The sequence below is a fragment of the Hoplias malabaricus genome, chromosome 9 (assembly GCF_029633855.1).
Source record: "Hoplias malabaricus isolate fHopMal1 chromosome 9, fHopMal1.hap1, whole genome shotgun sequence".
NCBI lineage: Eukaryota > Metazoa > Chordata > Actinopteri > Characiformes > Erythrinidae > Hoplias > Hoplias malabaricus.
In genome coordinates this window covers 3,760,104-3,786,939 of record NC_089808.1, presented here as the reverse complement: position 1 = coordinate 3,786,939, position 26,836 = coordinate 3,760,104, and the positions used below count along the sequence as shown (strand labels likewise).

The window sequence follows — 26,836 nt, the reverse complement described above, 5'->3', positions numbered from 1 at the left end:
TTCATCAGAAGTTAAAGTGTCCACGTTTTGACCTCTCACGTTTTATCACACATTTGAATTCTTATAGTTTAATTTTGGTTTACCATAAAAAAAGCACATGCTAACTAGTGCTCATAAACAAAGTAAATATAACCTTCTTGAACATAATCGAAATTTCATAATAGTTATCTTTGTATCACTGTATTCTACTCTTCTTTATAGTGTGGTAATTATTCCATATGTATGACATCACAACTGTAAATCCCCTATTCTCCCCCTTATCAGCCCGAGGGTGGAAAATCCCCCAAACTACAGACGTGAAGCCACTCTTCCAGTCAGTTGCCTTGTCCTCGACGCTAAACCAAATCAGCACCAAACCACGGAGGACTGGGTCAACAACCAAGCATGACCAATCTAAACAGTCCCCAGGAAACGGGTGACGCCGCCTGAAGCCAAAAAAGAGCGTCATAAAAAACCTGACTATGGCCATGTTTTTTCAAGCTTCTGAGAGATCAAAGAGAAAATGTAACCACCAAACCTGAAGATGACAGCATAGAAACAATAGCTTACAGAACGAGTGAGCAGAGAAATGACATATGAGAGAAAGTGAGAGCAGGAATGTTCTCATACACTCAGTAAAAAAAATAAAAAAGTCACTAAAGGTACAAACAGTGCAAATGTACCTTAAAGGGTACAGCAGTGTTTAAAAGTCCAGTTGTGTCCCCCTAAACGTACATTACATTACATTACAGGAGAGGTGACTATCTGTAATCTTTCATTATAGAATTGTGTAATATAAAATAACATAATAAAAGTCCTGGAGATCAAACAGGGGCGTATAAAATCAGCAGAATTTTAAAATCTATAATTATAATAAAATAAGGTACAATTATCCTCCCTAATTAAAGGTACAAATATGTACCGCTGAGACACATGTTCTGACAGTGTAGAGAAGAGGCAGGCAGAAGGACCTGAGGGAGAATGTCTGTATTTGACCATTATGTAACTACTTTGGAGATAGACATCGCACACAAGCGGAAATAACATCACAGTCGGGTTGGTATGTTCCCTACCCTCGCTTTGTGTGTGTGCCTTCCACACACTGCCAGTGATGCAAGTTGGATCATCATCATGATGCCATTGCTGCCTTCCCAACCCACACACCCACACACTGAGTGTACATCCTGAAAGCAGAACAGAGTTCAACTCAGGACACACGCAGTTTAAAATGCTGCTTGAGATGAACTGTATGTTACACTCTGACAGGCATGCATGTCTATTCAAGGTTAATTTTCACACGTTCATAAAAACATAACTTCAATCCTACATTTACAAGATATACCACAAAGAACTGGTAACATAAATGAACAGTTTACAAATTAGTTACTGGACAGTAGTGTCGCTGTTTCAAAGCTCCAAGGTCCTAGGGATGTGGGTTCAAGACTAGCCTCAGGTCACTCAGGTCTGTTAGGAGTGTGTTCTCCCAGTGTCTGTGTGGGTATCCTCCGGGTGCTTTGGGTTCCTCCCACAGTCCTAAAAATAAATGTTGCTATTTTGTGGATTGGCTGTTCTAAGGTGACTCTGTATATGAATGAGTGTGTGAGGCCCTGTGATGGAAATGGCACCCCGTCCAGTGTGTGTTCCTGCTTTGTGTTGTGCCCAATGATTCCTGCTAAGCTCAGAACCTATCCTTAAACAGGGTGAAACAGTTACAGAAAGAGGCACTAACCCTAACCCAGAGAGAGCACTTCTCTATCAAGTGTAATTTAATGGAAATGCCACTACATATTACAGTCTTGATAGGTGTTTTCCTATAGATTCACATATATATTCTAAGAGAACTGTTCATCTGTTTTCATAACCGTCTTGGTGTTTATCACCAACAGTGAAAATAAACTCACTTTCTGAGCAGGAAAACTCATATGCCTGTGACGCTTATACTCGGGCAACCCAGATGCTTTTCTGAGTAGGCCAGTATTGTTAATAGTAAATGACCTGTGTTCAAAGCAGTCATTATGGTAAACACTATAGCGGTTTGGGAGCACACACGTTTAGTCATACGGTTACCTGATAACGAGGCAGCAGAATAATTTACACAGGGTTGATGAATCATAAAGACATCATTTCACATAAGAAGCCTGTCAGAGGTTCAGTACATGAGGGGTGGGGGGGTGGGGGAGTGTTTTTAAATGATCAAAGTGTGACTGACTTTCTGAAACCAGGTTAATATGAAATGAAAGAGATCTAACTGTTGAGCTGTTTTTGCCTGGCCTCATGGGAAAAAAAGAATGAGGATGTGTGTTAGGGTGTGTTAATGAATGAGAGAGAGCGAGAGTGAGTGTGAGAGAGAAATAAAAAGACAGTCAGAGCAAGCATATAAAAAAGCAGAACAAAGAGTCAGGCTGTGATGAGACAGGAAGTTGTCGTCAGAGCGACAGGAAGTGGGCCTCCCTAAAGGGGAGGTCTGGAGGGGCAGGGGAACGTACTAACATCCTGTGGAACATGAGCTGAGTCTGTGTTGAAAGAACGATTTTCCTCAAATCTTAGCTCTGAAATCTGTAATAATTCAAGCGCAATAAAAAAAAAAATTTGGAATTCGTAAAAACATACACAAAGACCTATATTTATTTCATATACATTTAATATTTTATGACGTTCTCTTAAAATATCTTTACTGTAACTTACATCAAATATGAAGTGTGATGTGTCTTTGTTATGTAAATTTTTGTATGACATCACATGACAGTAGCTTGGGTCTAGTAAACATCCCTACAGTCAGTCAGTCACCTTACACACTCAGAATGAAAGAAATAGAACGTTCAAAGAGGTGAAAACATCGCACTCAGCAGCAGACAGTTTGCAGGAATCAAGGAGAGAGTATGTGACGGTAGAACAGTGACTCAACGTGTGAATGTCTCGCACACATTAAAGATCTGTTTGTTCCCACCTGTGCACAAAATCTGTCTATGTTTCACAGTGCGTTTGAATCTAGAAGTCAGAAGACCGAGTTACGTTTCTTATAAGCGTTTCCATTCAGTGGAACACAGTGATCAATCACCGGTGCTTGTTATTGTCGATTTTACCTTAAAAAACCTCTACCTTCCTCTCAATTCCCAGAACAACACGATGCTGAATATCACAGTGTGAGCAAGCATGTTTGTTCTCAGCCCCCAAAACCCCCCTCCTACATCGGTGACCCTTATTTCCCAGAAAGTGAGGCATGATGCACAAACAGGCTGATACATGGAGCAGTTACCAAAAAGGAACACAAACAACATAACCGATGAGAGCTGGGCTTTAGACTTTGTCCCTAAGGCAACGGTTACCATGGCAGCCAGCTGAAGCAGGCTGTTTGACGCTCAGAAAAAGTTGGAGAGCGATTCAGCCAATCAGGACAGACGTAGACGGAACTAGTGCCTCGGCAACCTGACCGGCGCTGGAATCCCAAATATTTATTATGCTCCAATCAAAAGGAGGCCAGATGAAAGAGCTGACCATATATAGACAGGATCCAACTTTGAAATTAAATTAGAATATCTTACAAATACAGAATTAGAGGGAGGTTTGAGAGAATGGGTTTGTGACGCTAGAAAACAATCCCTCCTCAGTGATGTCTCCCCCACAATATTACGTAAACGGCCAGCCTCACGCACGATTCTTTTCTGGCCAGCAGAGCATTCTACTCCTGTTCTGATTCACAGAAACATGACTGTATTTGTTTCCGTTGCTCACTCCCTCTTTCCAGTCCCTCCTGCTCTAGTTTCACTACCACTCCCCTCACTTTAACTCTCTTTTTGGCTGGAATCCTAGTGTAACATGAGGTAATACAAACCAGTAAGGTGACAAAGGAAAATATAAGGCAGTTTGGAAGTAGCATTTTTCTGTGGTGTGTGTGAGTCATGGGCACGTGTCCTTAAATCACCCCGTCTGCTTCTTCAAAGACTACGTCTCTGGCTGTCATCCATCAGTAACAGCAACGGATAAAGGTTAAAAATGTGAAATGCAATCTTCCTGAAATGGTAATCCTAACAAACACATTCCACATGATTAAGTGAAACAAAATGGCGCTTTCGAGAGGAATTCCACATGATCATTTCATTCCTTTCACTTCAGTCTCCATGTTATGATCCAGTCAGCACACACGGCTGAAACTAATCTAGTCCACATAAACATGCAGGATCTACATAAAACCAACTTAAAAGAAGCTAAAGCACACTTTCATCCTCACATTTCAAAGAAAAACAAACCTCACACTAGTGTTACTATGAAATGACAATGCAAACTAGTCAGCTCACTGACCTATAATACTGATCAGACACCAAACATAAGATACACTCACACACCCTCAAGACTACAATCAATCCTACCCCTCTTCCCTCACTTCACCTGGTCAACAGTTCAGTCACAAACCTCCACGACAAATGCCTTACACAAACACCACCCTTCCAATGACAATCCATCATCAGCACTACCCCCACACTAACCTCAGTTTATTGCTTGTGTTATTACCAATAAAGCCTTACAGGCATTGGTGGCTCCTGTCACATCTCCGGGGGCAATTGTTGTGATGATGGCTAAGGGGATGTGTTTTCTTTACTATAAGAATATGTGTTGAATTTAGATTTAATTGGTTATAGTGGACATAACGTTTAGTGTTTTAGTGTCGGAATCTGTCACACGGCGTCCAAAAACATGCACCAACTTACTGAATTCAGTTCCCTACGCTAGTCCTCTATAATGATGAGCATGTTTTGAACAGGATGGCTTTACAGATTCCAATTCAGCAGCTACAATTAGAAAACAACTGCATAATGATAAGAGAAGATCTGACCAATCTGAGTGATTTGGGGATGATTACATTTACAGACTGCTCTCAGCTTGCTTAAGAAAAAGAATAGTAATAATAAATAATAATAATTTGTTCAGTTCAGTGTTTTGGTCACATATGACTAATCGTTTATTTTTAAAAATCTAAACTGGAAACAAAAACAAACAAAAAACCCCAAACTGTGTGTTTGTCAGCAAAACCATGAAAATGACAGCCCATGTAAGCCACTGGATTCTGTCAGATGTTTGTCCAGAGACTGTACACAGTCGTCACACGGAACGTACGTAGTGGACATGAGTGGGTTAATGAGCACTTCATTCATGTGTAGTTTTCTGAGGGAGGGAGATTCAAACCCCATCAGGAAAAAGACGAGCTCAGCATTCTCTTCCCCCTCCTCCTGCCCTTCACTGCCCTCATCTCATCACCACATCAAAGTGAAGCAAACACGGCCCCTGCGTCTTCAGGCTAATCACTTTGATTGACCGGAAGTGCTTGATGAAAAGGACGGCTTCCTACCCCCTGCTGAGAATGCCACTCTTTTACACTCAACCACAGTGTTTATGGCGTCCCATAAAACGAACCTAACCCACATAAAAATGGGTCTCCGTGTTTTAAACCTGTCTGAGGCGTGGACGCGTGTTGTCACTAAAGCGTAAGAGTCTGGAGTGTTTACGAAGCCTCATATTTCTCCGTGGGTTTGGAGCATTTTCCCCGGAAACGTCCCTAATTCTAACGCTCTGAGAAACAGGAACCTACACACACACACAGAGAAGCTCTCACTGGGGAGAAAACCCCGGCTGGTTGAAGAGTAGGATGATGCAAATGCTGTCCTTTCAAACATCCGTGCGTCTTTGTGTGCGCAAAAGCCTGGCGAGGCGCTCCATTCACTCCATGCGCTTTTGCCCAGCCCCTCCTCCTCCGCACTAAGCCTGGCCCACTGCTGCACACAAAGCTACAGCATCGCTTTACACAATCGCTCTCTCTGTGTCCGGCCCTCCCCCCACCCCACCCCACCTCTCCTCTTCCCTTCCTGGGGCACGTGGGAAGCACCAGCCTTCTCCAATTTTACTCTACAGCTAATTTAACAACGTCACGACGCTGTACCGTCACCCGCGCAGCTCTTACTCTTCCTTAGATAAGTGTTAAATGCTGTGTTTCTGAGATGAGTTTTGTTTTTTGTTTTCGGACATTGAGGGGTTAATCTCCTTAGCGCATACGGTACTCTTCCGCTCTCCACCGCCACCACAACACACCGGCACTACTTTACACTACAAGAGTGGCCTGTGTGAGGCGGAATGGTCGTTAGACCACCGTAAAGGGGAAGTGATCTTCAGAATGTAGTTTAAATGTCGGCTGTTACTAAACACAAAGTAATTATACATCGGTGTACGGATAAATGTGGGCTCACTGTTGAATAACGTGCATTTTTAGCCCTTTGTACTTGTACCATAACCACTTTTTGAATGTGGCAACAATGAAAACACTCACTAGGACATTCCTTCGACTCCTGACCTGTGAAGCCTCAACCGTACAGGAGCTAGCCTGGTTCCACAGGCTTGACAGGTAACAACATTCAGGTAGTAGCGAGAGAACCTGTGTTGAAGTCCGTCTACAGAAAGAGGGCTTACCTTAATCCTTGAACTCGTCCTGATAGAGATAGAGCTCGCCCTTCTTCCCCACAATAAAAAAAAAAGCTCCTACACTCGATTCTGTTGAAGAACAACGAACAGCTATTTAGTCTCCACGCTAAAAGAGGTGCTCTTTTTTCCAAAAGTGTAGGCATATATCTCTCGACGAATGACTCACGAGGAGAAGCAGTGACGGTCGGGAAGTGATTGAATTATGAATGATGAAATAAACCCATTGAGAGCCGAGTCGCTTTAAGTTACAGCGCCTTCTCTCCAACTGACTGCAGCGACCCAAACACCAGCCCACTCCGCGCTCAGACACCGAGCGACACCGCGGCTAAAATATCCACAAACTCTCCCCTAGGAGGAGGGCTGGATGTCGGACTCTTCGCGTTGACTAATCCGCCGGTGAGGCTCTTCTCCTGAAGTCGAGGCGCGCTCTCCAAGCTCCAGGGCTAAGACCGAGCAGCCTGCTGCTGTAATCCGCCGAAAGAGCTTCTCCCTTCTGTTAGCGCTAGTAGCCTTACCCGCTCGGTTAGCGCGCGGAGAGCAGGGGGTGTTGCTGGTTAATGTTGCCGTTTGCTTGCTCTTTCGCTGCCGACTGAGCCGCTTCTCTCTCCCTCACAGAGCCGCAGGATCTGGTTGCGTTTTTAAAGGGACACGGTTGAGCTCTATGCTCACATTCTCCTCTCTCTTTCTCTCTCACTTACACACTCACGCTCCGCCCCCTCGCTGACGTCACAAGAGTCCCGGAATTCCCTGACAGCACAAACTACGGCTACCCAGAGGCTGAGTCCACCGGCCGAAGACACGCCCTCTACTCTTTTAAGGCATATGTGGGTGTAGGCCCTGTGTGCGGCTTTTTTGTTTTTAAGGTGGACTCGTGAGCTTCCCACTGCAGTTCCATCCAACTATTTATAACTGTGTGCTAGACACGATCATCACGCCTCATCAGAGGGAGCAGAAGGACTTCGTGTTCAGGGGCTTTATCATAGTCTCGACTCTTAAAGCTGCTGTGTTCAGAACAGCAGTACACTGTATGTGCTTTTACAGCTAAGATAAATGCTAGAGCCCAGAATAGCTCACCACATTCCCGGGCTAAAAAAAAATAAAAAAAAACAGGGGACAGTCCTTGGGCAGCCAATATATAAGTGTTGATTTAGGTCACAAGATAAAACTAGAGCTGTAAACTGTATGCACACTATTTCTTTCTAATTTAACCTCTCTCTCGGCTCTATTTAGGAGTGTAGTGCAGTTCCCAAACGGTATGCCGTGCCCTCCATTTTGTAACCCCCATTCCAACCAACGTATATACCCCAATGAAATTAATTTTCAAAACTGAACAAAACAAAACCATAAATCACATTTACATTGGAATTATTACAAGTGCCCTTACACTGTGTATCACATACATTTGCCATGCCCACTCTGAAATAGCAGAGTGTTTCTATAGGGTGACCAGACGTCCTCTTTTATCCGGACATGTCCTCTTTTTTAGATTTAAAAAAAAAACGTCCGGGATGTTGTTTTTCTAGAGCTTACATAGAACTTCGAGAAGTTTCGTTCACAAACTAGTCCCGCCCTCCCCTACTCCGATTGGTTCGCTTGAGTGAGAAGGGGGCGTGGTGAAGTAGCCTAAAATCTTCTGATTGGACGGTCTGACTGTAGCGCTACCGTTATTGGTCGATAACCTTCTCTGTAAACATTTAATTGGTCAGTCTGCACGTCAGTAGTCCTTGTTTACGTCAGGCAAAGCTCCTGTACCCACCCTCATCTCGAGTAGCTATGCCGAAACGGAAATGTAAGTCCTCGGATGAATTAAAAAAGACATTCCCATGTTTTGTGTAGAAAATAAAGGTGTAAAGGACCTAAAAGCACACACAGGTTCAGCTAAGAATACAACGGCAGCGAGGAGGCGGAGGCGTGTCCTCTTTTTCACCATCTCAGATCTGGTCACCATAGTTTCTATAGTGTCAACTTTTAACTAGACATCAGAGCCCATCCCAACACAGCAATTATTATTACATTTTCTTTTAAAAGTGTAAATCTAAAGGGGTTAATTCGTTTTTTTCTGTCAAGACTTGGCACATAGCTAATGACAGATGCAGTTCACAAACAAACGACTCACCACCACCAGCTGAAATGTTACAGGACATTCAAAGTGTTTTTTTTTTCTCTAGCCCCACCGTACCTCTTTTATTGTCTATTATACAGGGTCCTTGTGTCTCTTGTAAGGCACTTTTTCAAATTAAATGTATGTGCTCATTGTAAATTAAAAAAGACCCACACATAATGCTTTATTATGTATTATTGTGAAAGCTAATAATGTCACAATACAATGTGGTCCACTCTAGTTTTACAGTACTAGCCTTGTGATACTGGTGTGATTATATCAAGCACAGTGTTGCCAAATCAAATTAAAGATTAACGTGTTGAGTAGAAGTTTAATTTCTTTGTTTTAACATCTTCTCCTGTGAAAGTTAACAGAAAAGTAGCCAGCAAATAAAATAAAGGACAAATAAAGTCTTAGATTACTGCAGTTGATGGAGTATTGTTATAATAGAGTGGATAATCTTCAAAAAAGTAAATCTGATGAGAATTCTGAAGTATTCTAAAGAAGACAGGTTTTGCTTTGCTGGCATGTGGAGTGGCGTCGTGCCCTAGTAATGACAAACAGACGCTGTGATGTGTGTGTGTGTGTGTGTGTGAGCTCAGTAGTGTCCCACGCTGCACGTTACTGAACATTAAATTTAGCTCCGTTACATCAGTGGCTACGAGACATAACAGACTGGCTGAACCACAGGAGTGTGTCACGAGAACTAGGCCTCTTGGACAGAGACAGAAGGACACCACACACACACACACACACACACACACACACACACAGGAAGTGAGCGACACTGAGCATGACGCCTGGCAAGGATAACAGCAGATGTATCAACACTCCCAGTCCACCACTTCCTTTTTAGAAGAGTGGACAAGAACAAATAAAAATGTAAATGAACTTAACATCCTTCTACCCTCACAGCACAGCATTAAAACCATCCGACTTTGGCCCCGTATATTCACCTATTTATTCGTTCAGTTTTTAAATTTAAGATTTGAATATTAATTTTTTTTAGATACATGCGGCTATCAATAAAGGCAACTTTCCACCCCACTCCTATTCGGACTTTGTTCTCCCAGTATTCAGCCTTGCCGACATAAAAGTCCTGAATGAATCTTAAAACAGCCAAACATGCTACGACAACCTACTTACAGTGAAGCGTGGTGAAGCTATGGTTCATTCTGTTATCTTTATACCTCAAATTATAGCACTTCCACAAAGCTCTGGTTAACTTGTGTATACTCTGTGCCCTTAGTGCATGAGTTAGTGAGTGGAGCCATGCTGGGAGCCGCAGAGCAGCCTCAGGATTTTAAAGCGGGCATCTGACGCTAATTTCCTGAATGACACCTGACCCCTCCCTTTAAACATAATAAATAAAGTACACAAACAAGGAATCATTCCTACCTGGAATCATTAGCCGCAAGGCGGGAATACACCCTGGAGGGGGCGCCAGTCCTTCACAGGGCAACACAGACACAAACATTTTGAGTCGCCAATCCACCTACCAACGTGTGTTTTTGGACTGTGGGAGGAAACTGGAGCACACGGAGGAAACCCACGCAGACACACAGAGAACACACCACACTCCTCACAGACAGTCACCCGGAGGAAACCCACGCAGACACAGAGAGAACACACCACACTCCTCACAGACAGTCACCCGGAGGAAACCCACGCAGACACAAGGAGAACACACCACACTCCTCACAGACAGTCACCCGGAGGAAACCCACGCAGACACAGGGAGAACACACCACACTCCTCACAGACAGTCACCCGGAGGAAACCCACGCAGACACAGAGAGAACACACCACACTCCTCACAGACAGTCACCCGGAGGAAACCCACGCAGACACAGAGAGAACACACCACACTCCTCACAGACATGACCTCTCTATTTCTACACCCTTTTTCCGTTTGATCAGCTCCACTTACCGTCAAGATGCACTTTATAGTTCTACAGCTACAGACTGTAAACCATCTGTTCCTCTGCATACCTTTTAGCCCCCTTTCACTATGGTCTTCAATGGTAAAGACCCCCTAACTGTGACCGTCACAGAACAGATATGATTAGTGTTAGATCAGTCTCAGTGCTGCAGTGACATGGATCTTGATGGTGGTGGGTTAGTGTGTGTTCTGAGGGGATCAGACACAGCAGTGCTGATGGACGGAGAATAGTCCACAAACCAGAAATACACAGCCACAACGTCCTATTGGTTGCATCCCGTACATAACCGATGAAGGACTTGAGGATTGTATTTACACTTCGGTGGACACATCACTCCAACACAAGCTATCTTCTGATTGGGCGAACATGTTGGCCAGTTTCATTTGCAGAAATGTGGTCTCGCATCATATCCACAAACTCAAGGCACCAGAACCACCGTGAATTGTGCAGCTGCCTCTGACAGGACCAACACTTCCCACTGAAAACGAATATTGTGTAGTACATTGCCACACTGGAGCTGTATAAATGTAGCCGGACACAAATTGGGCAGCTGCAAGTTTAGCTTCTGCCGCTGACTCTGCATCTACAAGGTGGACGTGTTAAATAGGTGTGTCTAATAAAGTGGACAGTCACTGGGCACACTGTTTAAAAACTCCAGCAGCACTGGTGTGTCTGATCCACTCGTACAAACACAACACACAAACACATACCCTACCACAACCACGTCAGTGTCACTGCAGCGCTGAGAATGACCCACCAGTCAAATCATACCTGCTCTGTGGAGGTCCTGAGCGCTGAAGAACAGGGTTAAAGGGGGCAAACGAAGTATGCAGAGCAACACTAGAAACACTAAAATGATACTCTCAGGCAAATTCTTACATACAAACACCAGCTATATACTCCCTAGAAACATACACACACAGCTCATTTGTGCATTAAGTGGAAGACAAATTGCACATAATATGGTAAATGTGGTAAAATTAGAACATACAGAACTGACTTCAAGAGAGTAGAGAGTGCATGTGTCACTGGTACACCAAGTACTTCTTCAACACACATCCTCCACTTCGTGGGACATGAGTCAGCAGTGGGGTACACTAATACACTCCTACCCCTCCCACACACACAGGAGCAGAGGGTTAAGTCTGTCAGTTTAGGCTATAAACTGTGAGGAGCATGAAGGTGAGAGAACAGTGTGCGAAGTGTGCACATTTAAAGTCTGAGTCATGTTTTCTACACAAGACTGGTAAGCTTTAGTCAGTAGTCTCTCTCTCTCTCTCTCTCTCACACACACACATACAAAAGCATATCTGCCATTGAAGGACAATGAGCTGTGGAGGGCAATGTCATTCAAGGGCAGCCAAAAGCACCTGATATTATGTATGTATGTGTGTGTGTGTGTGTGTTCATTTTTGTTACAAAAAGTTACTACCAAGGTATTACACATAAAACACTTTACACATCAGACACTGTCGTTCACACACTCTGTCATTGTCTTTTACATATTCTTTGATACAAATACACGTGAATTGTATGCACTCAGCAATAGTAATACATCAGTGTAACACAGCAGTATTTTAGACAGCTCTGGCAGATTTATTAATTTACTGATAGCAGTGAAGTGGAGTACTGTTCAGAGCTGTTGACCTCTGACATACAGGTCAAAAGACCAGGAGACACAGGAGACTCAGCTGGCCCACATTTAAAGAGACCCTACACTAACGGATGATCACTAACACATGGAAAGCAGGAACAGCCAATAGAAATAGTGAAGGTTTACTCATTCCCACATCTGAAATGTTATGGATAAAGGTGCTTTTAAAAAAAGAAGAAGCAAGTGGGAATAAAAGAATATGGTGAAGGGAAACAGGGGGAAGGAAAAGTGCTTTGACACATCCAAGGATAAAAAGGGCACCATATTTCTTCAGCCTAAACAATACATCTTCCCTCGCACCGCAAGCCCATTACTTACTGAACACTCTACAGGGACCTAGGAAGATATCAAAACACCATATGGACAACAACTACAGCCCAGAACCCTACAACGCCAAAATTAGAACATGATTTAGCCAGCGTACTGGCCTGTTTACCAGAGTGTGAGGATAATTCCATCCTCCACACCGCGAATCCAGGAAAAACACAAACCGTTTCATATTTACCTCCGCATTTCTGCTGAGCTCACTCCAAATCTCAAACTGAAATTAGTTCACACATTTAATTAACATCTGCAATCCCCTGCTGTTTACACAGACTGTAGGGCAAAGATCATATCGTGTTTACTGAGAATAATTAGATAATTATCAGCAATAATTCTAAACCAAAATGGCATTTAAAACGCTTACCGCACATCACAGCAGTAACCAAATTTAAGACATCATCACTGTATCAGGGCTAAAATCTCACAGCAATCGGGCCTGAAATGTCAAGGTGAACTTGAGGGGAGTTGTTAGAACTGAAAGGTCAGAAGGCACTGAAGAGTCAAAGCAAGATAGAATAGAGAAGGGGGAAAAGGTCAAAAAGCTACTCAGTCGTGAAAAGGTTAAATAAAAGAAAGATAGAGAGAGAGAGAGAGAGAGAGAGAGAGAGAGAGATTATATATTTTAACAGAAGTTAAAAGACTCAATGGTGTAACGATCAATGATCGAAGTGGGAAACGTGTGAGAAAACAAATTGAATGAGCTTCTCTATAGTAAAGAGGAAGTGAGAAAAGCACACAAACAGTAACAGAGAAAATTGTGCGTGGAGAACAAACATAAGACAGCAGAGAGAAAGAGACAAGAATAAAGAATAGAGAGAGAAAGAGAAACAGAGAGAGAGAGACACACAGAGAGAGAAACAGAGTGAGAGAGAGAAAGAGACAGGAATAAAGAATGGAGAGAGAGAAAGAGAGGAACAAAAAATGAAGGGGAGAGAGAGAAAGAGGAATAAAAAATGAAGGGGAGAGAGGAATAAAGAATGAAAGAGAGAGAGAGAGAAAGAAAGAGAGGAATAAAAAATGAAGGAGAGAGTAATAAAGAATGAGAGAGAGACAGGAATATAGAATGAAGGAGAGAGATAGAGAGAAAGAAAGAAATAAAAAATGAAGGGGAGAGAGGAATAAAGAATGAAAGAGAGAGAGAGAAAGAAAGGAATAAAAAATGAAGGAGAGAGAGAGAGAGAGAGAGAGAGAGAAACAGAGAGAGAGTGAGAGAGAGATAGAGACAGGAATAAAAATGAGAGAGAGAGAGGAATAAAGAATGAAGGAGAGAGAAAGAGAGACAGGAATAAATAATGAAAGAGAGAGAGAGAGAGAGAGAGAGAGGAACAAAGAATGAAGGAGAGAGAAAGAGACAGGAATAAAGAATGAAAGAGAGGAATAAAGAATGAAGGAGAGAGAGAGAGAGAGAGAGAGAGAGAGATTAAATGACTGGGCAGTGTGTCAGTGAGGCAGCACAATTCTGTCGCTCATTGTCTACTCACCAGCTGGGACACGTGCACTCACACCTCACATCTTGTGTCTGTTCTGTGTGTCCTCTGCTTGTTTTACACTTTAGTTTTCATATGAAAACCTACACACTCACACTGAGCACACACACACACTCCAGGATACCAAACACACTTTATTTAGGAAACACACACAAGTTTACACAAAACACTCACGCACACACTCTTAAAAGAGTGAATACCATATTACAGCCAATATATAAACTGGTGTGACCATGAGACCACAACATCTAGACACTTCTTATCCAACATTTCTTCTGAAATTCAGCGTTGGAACAGTTAGTTTGTCTAAAGGTCCTGGAAGGACAAAGATCCACTGCTCCTCAGTCCAGCACTAAACATGTTATACACACCAGCTCACTTTTTGACAATGGGTATGCTCATCTAACGTTCATGTCTAGCTGCTAATAACTAATAGGGGGTACAGTGATCACTCGTTTTTCGTGTTCCAAGACCACCCGCGAAAAACGAATTTCTGCGAAGTAGAGGAAAGATATATTTTTTTATGTGTTTAACAAGTATTTGGACTTTTAAACCCCTCCCTGTTGCTGTTAACAACCCACTCTTTGCATTAAACATTCGTTCTCTAATGTTTTTCAGCTGGAACTACATGTGATGTCCTACCAGTTTCTTTAATAGAGTCATTCCTAAGCTGTGATTTAGCGTCAGTAAATTTCACTCGGATGTGGACGTGAACAACACATGTACTGTACGTAAGAAACACTTGTAAATGATATATTTTGTCACCTACAGCCCCAGTCTAATACACGTGAATAATAATGAAATACTTTGGCTATTCATCTTTCACGGTTTTCCTAGATTTTCCCTCAATATCCGCGATATAGCAGCCATAAGCCCCGTGAAGTAGCGAATCCGCGAAAGATTAACCGCAAAGTAGCGAGGGATTACTGTACATTGCATTTTAGTGTAAACATTCAATTCATGCATTTCTTCAGTGTGTTTGGGAGTGTTCAGTGTGTTTGTGCACACTCCCTCAGTCCGAATCCAAACCAAGAGGAAAAAAAAAAAAAGAGATTTGGGACAAAGGCCCAATGAACACGTTTCTCTAAGCCGATATAGAGCATCTTATGCTAACAGTTAATCTCCTGTACATGCAAAAGGTCTGTTTAACACTCCTAGTGACCTGCCAAACGCACCCTGCTAGATCAACACTGCCTGATAAAAGGTCTAATTATCAGCATCATGAACCTACTGCACTCGAACAAATAGAACATAATATCAGTGTACATATTTTAGTAGATTAGCGTTATTCATGAGTGAAAAGAAGAAAGCTGAAGGATGAATACACGTTCTTACTACATGTCACACCCACACGGCTGTGCCTTACTAACTGAACAAGCCTGTTCTTCCACCCTACTGACCTACAGTACACCTGGCCAAGCCATGTAACCCACACCCACCCACACACACAGTTTTACCACTGTACATATGCAAACGTATTCTACTGACTATTCAGATACACATTAATTTAGCAGCTACAGCCGTCCATTGCCATAATACATAGTAACGGAGATATTAGCGCTATGATCATAACACTGTGGGTTATTATGAGAGGCTACTGCCATGGTCATTGGTCAATGGGGTTCAATTTCCCACTCAGACAAACATGCTAGTGTCATATGAGTAGGTTGTGAGTAACCAAGAGAAGTGCAACTGAACTACAAGCTTCCCTGGGGATAATTACATTACTTTAGCTTTAATATGAATATTCAAATATTATCAGCATCATCATCGTATGTCATTGTGACAGGTTTTCATCTGTTGGACCGGTTAATGTTGAAAAATACAAGCAATACTTCGCAGGCATGCAAAAAAAAAAAGAGAGATACGACAGAGCATTAAAAACAGTTTCAACTGAAGTAGATTATTTATTTATTATTTTATGTTTAACTCCATTTTGACACAAATATATTAAAATAAATTTATAAATTTATTACTGGGAGCTCAAAAAACAAGTTGATCACTTTTTAAATGCAGAGAACACATACTATGTCAACACAACACATTTAGAGCGTTCAGCAGATGCTCTAGAGCAACTTAAAACTCTAATCACGTTACAGACAAAGGCTAATACCATGTTAAGAGACTTGGCGCAGTGGTGTGTACTTCCCTGACGAGGGAATCAAACCCCAATTCTCGGCAGAAGGCAGCCGCAGTATTACCCACCCTGCTATAACATCAGCCGTTGTTTTAGAGTGATAAAACCCAGCCTATACTCAATGCTGCATGCACACACATGCACCCAGAGATTTACATCCAGTGGGTATGCCTTGTGTGAAAACTTGAGCTGCTGAGGTGGTTAGTCAGTGAGTGACTCACAAGGACTCTTCATGTTGGGACAATAGTCTACACACTCAATACTCTGGACACAGGGACTCACTGGTAAAACGATATGGAAATGTATGTAAACATGAACATCATTCTTACATTATTACATCAAAGCAATACTGTGCTTTATGTCTTCTACCTCAGCAATGTGTGGTTGGGTTTATATTCGTTATAATTTATACGCTGTAGTATGTTACTAAGCTTTGCATTTTTTTTCTGCTCCGTGTACACTCTAAAAAGTCATTCTGGTGGCCTTTAGCCAGTACTTAAATATATGCACTGCTTTAAGATAAAAAATGTAATTGAATGAGTTTGTTAAGGGTTTTTATTTTCATGTGCTGTTTTATTGAGTTGGTAACATAAATAATATAAGTCTTGTTTCAACACAATTTCCTGACTAACCCCAACTCAATATATTCCATTAAATACTAAAAAGCACAAATCATTTTCTGGAAACTCAGTTATTTGTAATTGGACAACACCATTTTACTGAATGATTTTTACCAGAGAAGGCGGCTTCAGTGTGCTCCACACACACTTTATTGCAGATAAGGCACAAAAAAGCTAGCGTAATTACCCCAACTTCCAGCCACTTTAATTACAATATTGGAAATCTTAGCTAACTGTAAATAAATAGAAGTACTTTACTCACTCAAATCAACATTTTTCAGGAGTCAAATGTGTAGATTAATGCCCAAAACTTGCTTGACTTTGACAGTGTATATGTTTTTAGATAAAAACGCTTTTGTTTAAGTAGGCGCCAACACTGCTAAGATTACTAGCGCCCCCTAACTTCGGCCACCTCCCCTGCTTGTGACAGTCAAACGAGACCGTTGCTACTACATTCAGTGGTTTTGAGAGGTTCACAATGAGATTACGTTTGTCTTGTGTTGGTATCCGTACTCTACATGTAAGGATTAAAATGGCGGTAGATTTTTCCCCTCAGAGAAAAGGAAGCTAGCCGCTAAGCTAACTTTTACACTGAGGGAAATATCCGTCGCGAAATGTAAATGGGTAGTGTTCCACATGCAGTTTTGCACACATAGAATTACAGCACTGTTAGAGACACTTAAATATTGTTTGGATGTGATTTCTTGTAAGACTGATGTTTAAATGCCCTACTAGGGCTTGATCTTATGTTTTATTGTTTTACCCAATGCGATTGGCGAAGAGAGAGAGGAATTGCACCATATACGGCAGTGGCTGGAGTTAGAGGAAAGACTGATACCAGGGTGAGGGTTATAACCATTTTCAAGACACAAATATGTGGCTTATTTTATTGGTGTGTTTAGTTTTGCCTGTTTTTCTGTTGTGTTGATGGTCTGTGTTTGGTGGATACAGAGCTGAATTAGCCAGTTAGCCGGCTAGGCTAGCTTTCCTTAACTCTGTAAGAGACCGTGTTAAAACCGCTAAGAACACTTTTATGACCCTCTGTTTTTTATTTCTAATTTAATTATTTACTCACTTTGAGACTTAAGTTAAACAGAGGGAGAGGGAAACGGAGAAGCGAGAAGTTTCTATTACTGTTTTTATGAATGTTCTCATGTTCCATCATTGTTTAAATTGTCTCACACTCAATGTAATGAAATGGAGCCTATAACTGTGACATTTATTCAGTAAACATAATACAGTTGAACTTCTACTAACGAATGCCTATGCTAACAAACTTTCCAAGATACGAACTGGGCATTTGAATATTTTGTGCCTCCACCAACGAACCACGACTCTAGAAACAAACCCGAGCCTCCTCCGAGCCGGCGGCTGGAAATGTCCACTGACCCCAATAGGCGAGTCTCCCAGCGCCCAGACTTGAGTGAGCTTTTAAGATTAGCAAATTGTAGCTTTAGCAATTTAGCATTAGTGTAAACAGCAGACATCGAAATTCGTGCTAAGTTAAGCCGTATCTACGCTTTGTCTCCCCACATTCACCACCTACTCTCCGTTATTCCACCCACCCCCCACCTCCCGTCATACAGCCAGTGCCTGTGTTACTCCTCCAGCCAGTCGTCACGTCTTCAAGGTAGCGATGTGTAACCACTTACAACTTTATTATTTCTTTTTTATTACTGTTTCCACTGTATTTCTCTTTTATTTTTAGTAACGCTACATGTATTTTTTTTACTAATTTGAGAGTGTTGTAAACATAGATCAGTGCAAAAAGGGTGACTTTCGGGGTGGGGGCTGGAACCCATTAATTGCTGTTCCATTATTTTAAATGGGGAAAATTGACTCGAGAAACGAACTTTTCCACTTACGAACCGGGTCACGGAACGGATCAAGTTCGTAGGTAGAGGTTCCACTGTACATATTTTTTACTGTGTGAAGTATGTGAAAGATGTGAGATGTGATCACAGTACGGAATAAAAGTAATCACACTGATGAATATCTGTTGATGGTGACATTTATTAAGTTAATGTTATATAAAAGTGCTTTTTACTGTCTGTCAAAGTAACTCACCGCACTCAAAACACATGGTTGGATCACTGTAATTTTACCAGAAGTTGACACAACTCAAAAAGACGTTGCGTTGATTTTGTTTGTTGAGCCAATGCTTTATTTTTTAGAGTGTATATTCGGTACCGTGTTGGAGCTGCACTGTCCTTTCTGTGAACGGTGTAGTCCGTTTGTATTCGTGGTAGTCACCGTATTATTTTTCTGCTCATGTTGCACTTTTGCACTTGATGTAATCTTGTGTAGCATCGGGTGCTGGAAGTTTCCACACGGTCCTGGAGTTTGGATCCTTGATCCTTCATTGTTTACCTGTGTGTCGTTTAAATGAATAAAGCCCTCTTGACCTGATCAAAATGGTGTTAGTGCACACACGGGGCAATATTTGTGATATAACGTTGGTTTAGAAGCACACGTAATGCATCACTTTCTTCACTGCGCACACAACACACCACGTCTGATTACTCTATTTTCAGTTCATGTTGTGTGTTTGTTGTCTTTTTTTTTTTTTTTTGAAAGAACATCAGTCTATCACCTGTCTGTCTACCCACGTCTGTCTGTCCATTAACTGTGGAACATCTTTGACCCCGATTGCTCTGGGAGTGTGTGTATGTATGTGTGTGTGTTTGTGAATGTGTGTGTGGGCTGCAGAAAGCCAGTGCGTGTGTGGAGGGTGAGACTGCGGTTGTGTTTTGGGTGTGTGAACTTTTGCCACACGTCTTTTGAAAAGGTCATGGTCAGCCAAGTTTGGTTTATGAAGATCACAACCACAGACATGCAAACTTACACACACACACACACACACATTCACAGTTTTAACAAATGCATTATCTGTGTTTATTATAGAATGAGTGATTAACACTGTGTGTAGTGGTTTATCATTTGGGAAAAATATTACACAAGATATTACATCCTCACAGATATAATACTGGGGACACACGTGTGTCCCGAGTCATGACAAGCTTTGAAAACAAAGCATGCAATGTGTGAATGATCGTGTTGGAACACTTTCATGAATATTTAAAGGCATACTGAACATCTGTCAGTCATTTACGAGGGTGTGGCTCATCCCTCTTCCCCCCCCCCCTCCTCTTTATTTCACACACATGCAGACGCACGCATACACACGGACTTTACTGACCACATAACAGCAGTTTGTCGCAGGGTAAAAGCAGACAGCATCCCACAACAAAACACAGTCTCTCCCCCCACCTTTCCTCAGACCGACTTTCCATATACTGCTACACACACAAGCCTCCACAGACCAGACAAATGACAGGCTGTCTGCACACATAAACAGCCAACATGATTCTCCACAATCAGTCAGGTAAAAAAAACAGATGCTGAGGTGTACAAACAGGCTCGCACATGCCTTCTATATTAGGTGTGCACACACTCTCTCTAGGCATCAGATTCTGGTATAAATCACACAGTTAAAACTAAAAAGTAAAATCCCTTCAGGCGTGTTTTTACTGACACACATTCCAGCAGCGTTAAATGCACAGGGATAAGCCTAGGCCAAGCACCACACACTCAGACACTCTGCAAGGTTGGGAGGACATGAAGCCTCGGGTCGTAGGTTTCTTCGTTTTAAAAGCACCCAGAAGAGTTAAGACCAGGTTCCTCAATCTGTTTTGCAGCAAAAACACCTGTATGTGGGCGCACTCTCTGAATTCATCTTTGTATATGTGCATGTGTGTTACAATAGATATCATCACCGCAAGAATGGGTGAAGATGTGCTTTAGCAGACGTGTGTTGTACTCATCAGTAGCTCCAGATGCTTACTCTAAAGCCCTTTACACATTACCACAAAGGCCCTCTATCTCTGAGTCACATATGACCTGCACATGCTCCTCTATACTCCCCCTAAGACCACACACACACACACATTCTCACACACGTATACGCAGTCATGCATGTGCATACGATCACACAGCAAACGTGTGATTTTTTTTTCACAAACAGATGACATAGTTCTGAACTAACACTTCCTACATTTCTACAGTCTACTCCCTGTAACTAATGCACACAAAACCACCTGGCTCTTTTTGTGCTCCTCTTCTGAACGGCAAAGCCTACGTTCTGACCCGATCACCTCCACTGTGTGTGCATATATATACATATGCGTGTTTGTGCCTACAGAGGCTGATGAAATGAGGCAGAACAATCTGTTCCACACCTGTTTGTCTCCCCCTGGGGGAGGAGCTTGAGACAGAGAAAAGAAAATATAAAAAAACAGGACAGAACACACACTTGCACACAAACATATTTGTGAAGGAAAGGAAGAGGGGAGTCGGAGGGAGAGCTTTGGCCTTGTACTTATTGTCAGAATTATAATAAAAATGAAACAGATTTAGATTTCATGGCTCAATGGAGAGAGAGAGAGAGGGGAGAGAGAGGGGGGGGGGAGACGGAGAGCGATGAGAGAGAGAAAGAAAGATGGAGAACAGAGAAGGAGCTTGCGCATGCGTGCATATAAGCTGGTGGGGGAGGGTTACTCTAGGACGGCAAAACCCAATGACATGACACACACACACACACACATGCACCAAGCTACTGTGGACTGCTGGGAGAGGGGGTTGGGGTGAGAGAATGAGAGAGGTGTGAAATCACACTACTGTTCTATTTAACACACATATACACACACATACACTCATACACACCCAGCAGGAGTCACCCCTATAACTGCAAGCAAATGGCTACATATAAACATCACACACAGAAGTGCCAGTAATACAAATGGAGCAAGCAAGGGGCTTCCAAAGCCCTACTAAATTCAGTCCTCTGACACACACACACACCTCTCCCTTCTGCTCTGAGGGAGACCCTAAGGGAGGTCACTTTCCAAAACTACTCTATAACAAACACACACTGTCTGAACGTACCATGCTCCAGTAGATCCTGACATTTTATTTATGAGGCTAAATATTTAGTACCAAGACCAACATCTCCTCCTCTACTGTCTCTCCACCCATCCGCATCTGTCTCACATCATTTCTAGAAACCTTTTTTAAATGTGTACAAAGATTTAAATTATATTTAGATTTTATTATATTCATTATGCATTCCTAACAATGACAATAACAGTCAGAGCTATGAAACACTGGAACAAGCTCTTACAGTCAAGGAGATAATATAGAGAGATAGAGGAGAGAGAGAGAGATAGAGAGAGACAGAGAGAGAGAGAGGAGAGAGAGAGGAGAGAGAGACAGAGAGAGAGAGAGGAGAGAGAGACAGAGAAACAGTGAGAGAAAGGGACAGAGAGACAGAGAAAGAGAGAGAAGAGAGAGAGAGATGAGAGACAAACTTAGAAAGACTTACATACATCTCGAGATATCAAGAATGTTTGAGAAATCTCTGAGAATGAAAAACAGAGACAAAGCCAACATTATGCCGTTTAACACCCCCCCACACACACACACATAAGCAGAAAGCAATGAACATAGACTTGCACCGCAGCTTACACTCTGCACTTTGTACTTTCATAATGATGTGATATTTTTGTTGAAATTCAGTAGGCCACACACACGCACACGCGCACACACACAAAGCATTTTGTAATTTATTCACCATAAGCCACACAATACAGATGGAATCACATGGTGTGGTTGCATTGCTTCATGTCCTGATTAGCATGAATTACAGTGCATTGACATCATGAATGAATCAATGTGGTGTTAAACAACGTCCTGTGTAATTCTGGCTTTCTTTATTATGAAAGAAATGTGCTCATTCAGCGGCACGGTGGCGCAGCAGGTAGGAGTTGCAGTCACACAGCTCCAGGGGCCTGGAGGTTGTGGGTTCGATTCCCGCTCCGGGTGACTGTCTGTGAGGAGTGTGGTGTGTTCTCCCTGTGTCCGCGTGGGTTTCCTCCCACGGTCCAAAAACACACGTCGGTAGGTGGATTGGTGACTCCAAAGTGTCCGTAGGTGTGAGTGTGTGTGTTGCCCTGTGAAGGACTGGCGCCCCCTCCAGGGTGTGTTCCCACCTTGTGCCCAATGATTCCAGGTAGGCTCTGGACCCACCACGACCCTGAACTGGATAAGGGTTACAGACAATGAATGAATGAATGAATGTGCTCATTCATCCAGATATACACAGAAAGGAACATCAGTGATTATTCAGGACACTCACAGCACACAAAGCGGTCAGTAATTGATTAGAAATGATTTTCCATGAAAAGTTCAATACCATGATAACAATTAACAAAACGCATGACAAGATAACTTTCAACAATTCTTACACTGATGCAGCGAACACACACCACTCCTTATCACCTGACCAGCACCACTTGCAACACACACACTTTTCTTATACAAGAGTTCAGAGATCAGTGGAGAAGTGGGTTATACACTAGAGAGAGTGAATGGATTACAGACAGAATGAGTAGGGGCCGAGAAGTGAGAGAGAGATATGCTGAGAGAAAAGGGCAAAGGAAAAAGAAGAGAGACAGGCAGAGATGGAAACAACAAGAGTAAAAAAAAGTAGAAGAGACTCTGAGGGGACAAAGAGAGAAAAGTATAATGAAAGAGGGAATAACAGAAGAAAGATAATGAAAAGAGCACCCCCCCCCCACACACACACACACTTGATCTAATGTGGGGCTCATCTCTTTCATTGATTGGCTCAATGCCATTTCTTCCATCAATAGCGTAACCCAACAGGCTGATCACATGACTCCATTTCAGTAACGTGAGATGCTCATCCATAATGGGTCAGCGGGGTCAAACAAGGGTCGTGCCCCAAACTGCATCAGGACAGGACGGCCATTTGGTGGAGTTCAATACGGCAACATTTTATCTGAGTGTCTGATATTTACTACTGACATCAGACACGAGAGAAATAAGAACAAAGGGGATCTTTCCACTTACTGAAAGCGTTCTGAAATGGAAGGTTCTGATATTTTCTTAGTTAATATTTATATACACAGACTATCTTACTGAATGGAAAAGACACAGCACTTACTGCTCCATTCATTTCCATGATGACAACCAACAGAAGAGGGGCATACGCTGTAAAGTCTGTGATGACTGAAAGCACTGGTCTTCATAAATGTGATCTTATCAATCAAACGATTCTGTATACGATGTGTGCTCCTGACGGACTGGAGACATAACCTTTAGGAATTAATGGCTGAATAATGAATCATTGTCTCAGAGTCTTCCTTCAGAAATAAATGATCAAAGAAGAACATACTGAGAGCTGACTAATGAGAGGCTACAGGTGGATGAGCTGGTACTTATCACTGTCAGGTAATTAATGTAACATTATATCAAAATATTCTTCTCGGAACATACAGATATCAATATGTAAAGAAAATGGATGCGTTGAATGTTTTATCTCCAAGAGATTAATTAGCAGAAGTGGAGAGGTGGAAGCACTTATAAGCTGGAGAAACAGAGCATTTAGGATACACTAAGCTATCTGCATTTCATTCATTCATTGTCTGTAACTCTTATCCAATTCAGTGCTGCGGTGGGTCCAAAGTCTACCTGGAATCACTGGGCGCAAGGCTGGAACACGCCCTGGGGGGGTACCAGTCCTTTAAGGGGTGCACCCCCCGGGACACTTCTGAGTCTCCAATCCACCTACCAACATGTTTTTGGACTGTGGGTGGAAACCAGAGCATGTGGAGGAAACCCACACAGAGAGAACACACCACACTCCTCACAGATAGTCACCCGGAGGGAACCCACACAGACACAGAAAGAATACACCACACTCTTCATAGACAATCACCCGGAGGAAACCCACGCAGACACAGAGAGAACACACCACACTCCTCACAGACAGTCACCCGGAGGAAACCCACGCAGACACAGGGAGAACACACCACACTCCTCACAGACAGTCACCCGGAGGAAACCCACGCAGACACAAAGAGAACACACCACACTCCTCACAGCCAGTCACCCGGAGGAAACCCACGCAGACACAGAGAGAACACACCACACTCCTCATAGACAGTCACCCGGAGGAAACCCACGCAGACACAGAGAGAACACACCACACTCCTCACAGACAGTCACCCGGAGGAAACCCACGCAGACACAGGGAGAACACACCACACTCCTCACAGACAGTCACCCGGAGGAAACCCACGCAGACACAGGGAGAACACACCACACTCCTCACAGACAGTCACCCGGAGGAAACCCACGCAGACACAGAGAGAACACACCACACTCCTCACAGACAGTCACCCGGAGGAAACCCACGCAGACACAGGGAGAACACACCACACTCCTCACAGACAGTCACCCGGAGCAGGTCTTGAACAATCTGCATTTCACTGAATATGTAATATGCATATTATATACTATAGAAAAAAACACTACAAATGCAAAGCTCAGTAATCCAGTGAAATCTAGTCGCAATTTCTATATTTGATAAAAGTTTTTGAATGGTATCGTTAGCAACAGATGAATTGTGCATGAAAAATAATGAATCAGTCCACAATTTCCAAATGAGAGAAACCCTATTAGTGGCGTCTTTTTCAATGAATTTAGTGCGAGGCTATTATCATTAGTCTATAACCCATCATATATCACCATAAATAAATTAAAGTATCTTGACACACTTTTTTGGCATGTTGCCATCCCCCACGACAAACTGTATGACAACATTTCTAGTGAAATGGAAACACACACAGAAGACAAACTGTTCCTTTAGGGTTGTCAGACAAGCTGGAGTGCAGCACACAAACAAAGGGAGGAGGAGCAGAAGAGAGGGAGAGCGAGAGAGAAAAAAAAGAGGACAGAAAATCACACATGGAAGAAAATCAAAGAGTTACAGTGGAGAATTAGAGACATGGGTAAAAACTCAAAGCTAAAGCGACAGTCCTGAGTATGTGTCATAAAGTAGTACTTCTGGAAAGCCATAGGGCTGACTGTCCTTTGAATTTCAGGCAATTTATGCATATAATAACACAGTTCGCTCTCTCTCTCTCTCTCTCTCGGCTGTCAGAAAGAACCCCCCGCTGCAGTTACTATGGCTTACTGACACACAAACACACATTATGTAAATGGAACTTAAACTTCAACCTTTCCCTCGCTGATAAAATCCTTTTATCAAAAAGAGAACACACGAGCACGTACGCACACACAGATCACTCCCCTATTCTCAGTGGACTTGGGTAAGGGAAGGGAGGGGCAGGAAACACAGGTGTGTGGGTGAGGGATCAGGTTACAAGCCAACGATAATGATATGAGTGCGAGAAACAGAGAAGAGAAAAAGAGAGAGGAGCCAATCCAAGAACGAAACAGATCAAAACACTATCTGACATAGAAAGCATGTGCAGAGTCAGCAGCAGCGCACACACACTCTCTCTCTCTCTCACTGGCATTTCTCCAATGATCTGTCAATGCCCTCCTCTTATGTGTAGAACTCTGCTCTCCTCCAAACAAGTCTTGTGTCTCCTCAGTCCTTAAACGTGTGTTTACATGTGTGTGTGTGTGTGTGTGTGTGTGTGTGTGTTTCTCCCTCTCCCTATTCCCCCTTCACTCCTTCACCCAAGCAGCAGCACCCCTCCCCCATTCTCTCTCTCTCTCTCTCTCTCTCTCTCGCCTTCTTTTCTTCTCCGGCAGTACACTCAATCATTCTCCCCTCCCTCCCTCCACCTCTCTCCCCACCCCCCACTGTCTGTCTCTCTTTCTCTGTCCATTCCACTGAATGCACAATCCCTCCTTCAGGCAACCGGGCCTGGCCTGGGGGGGACAAGGGGTGAACACACACACATACACACGTGCACGCGCACACACACACACCTCTCAGTGTGCACATCAGCACAAAAACACCCCTCAGAATGAATGAGATTGAATACAATCATAGATCACATTAAATGTACCTTATAAATATTACTAACATTAATATATTATGTACAAAAATATGTATTATATCAACACAAACACAGTATTCTCTGAATCCTGTAATCCCAGTGTGCAGTAAATATGTGTCACACAAGATCTCCCTGTGTCAGTAATACAGGAACCACACGACACACAGGCTGATAACACACAGCGAGTGTAACAGCAGGTCTGAGCTCTTTCAGGTCCTACTGAACCC

The 26,836-nt window shown here is 42.8% G+C and overlaps 1 protein-coding gene across 4 annotated transcripts in view; it reads right to left on the bottom strand.

Moving 5' to 3' along the window:
- kdm6ba (lysine (K)-specific demethylase 6B, a) overlaps positions 1-26,836 on the bottom strand; it is a 96,777-nt gene that overhangs the window by 17,340 nt on the left and 52,601 nt on the right. Inside the window, exons 1-2 of one of the 4 annotated variants that reach the window (XM_066680442.1) lie at positions 6,614-7,757; positions 6,436-6,516 (exon numbers count right to left, since the gene is read on the bottom strand). The exons of 2 other annotated variants lie outside the window; for them this stretch is intronic. The gene's annotated coding sequence lies outside the window, so the exon portion shown is untranslated. Of the gene's footprint in view, positions 1-1,052; positions 1,967-6,435; positions 6,517-6,613; positions 7,758-26,836 lie in introns of those variants that run through there. One more of the 4 variants, XM_066680443.1, reaches the window with a different exon arrangement.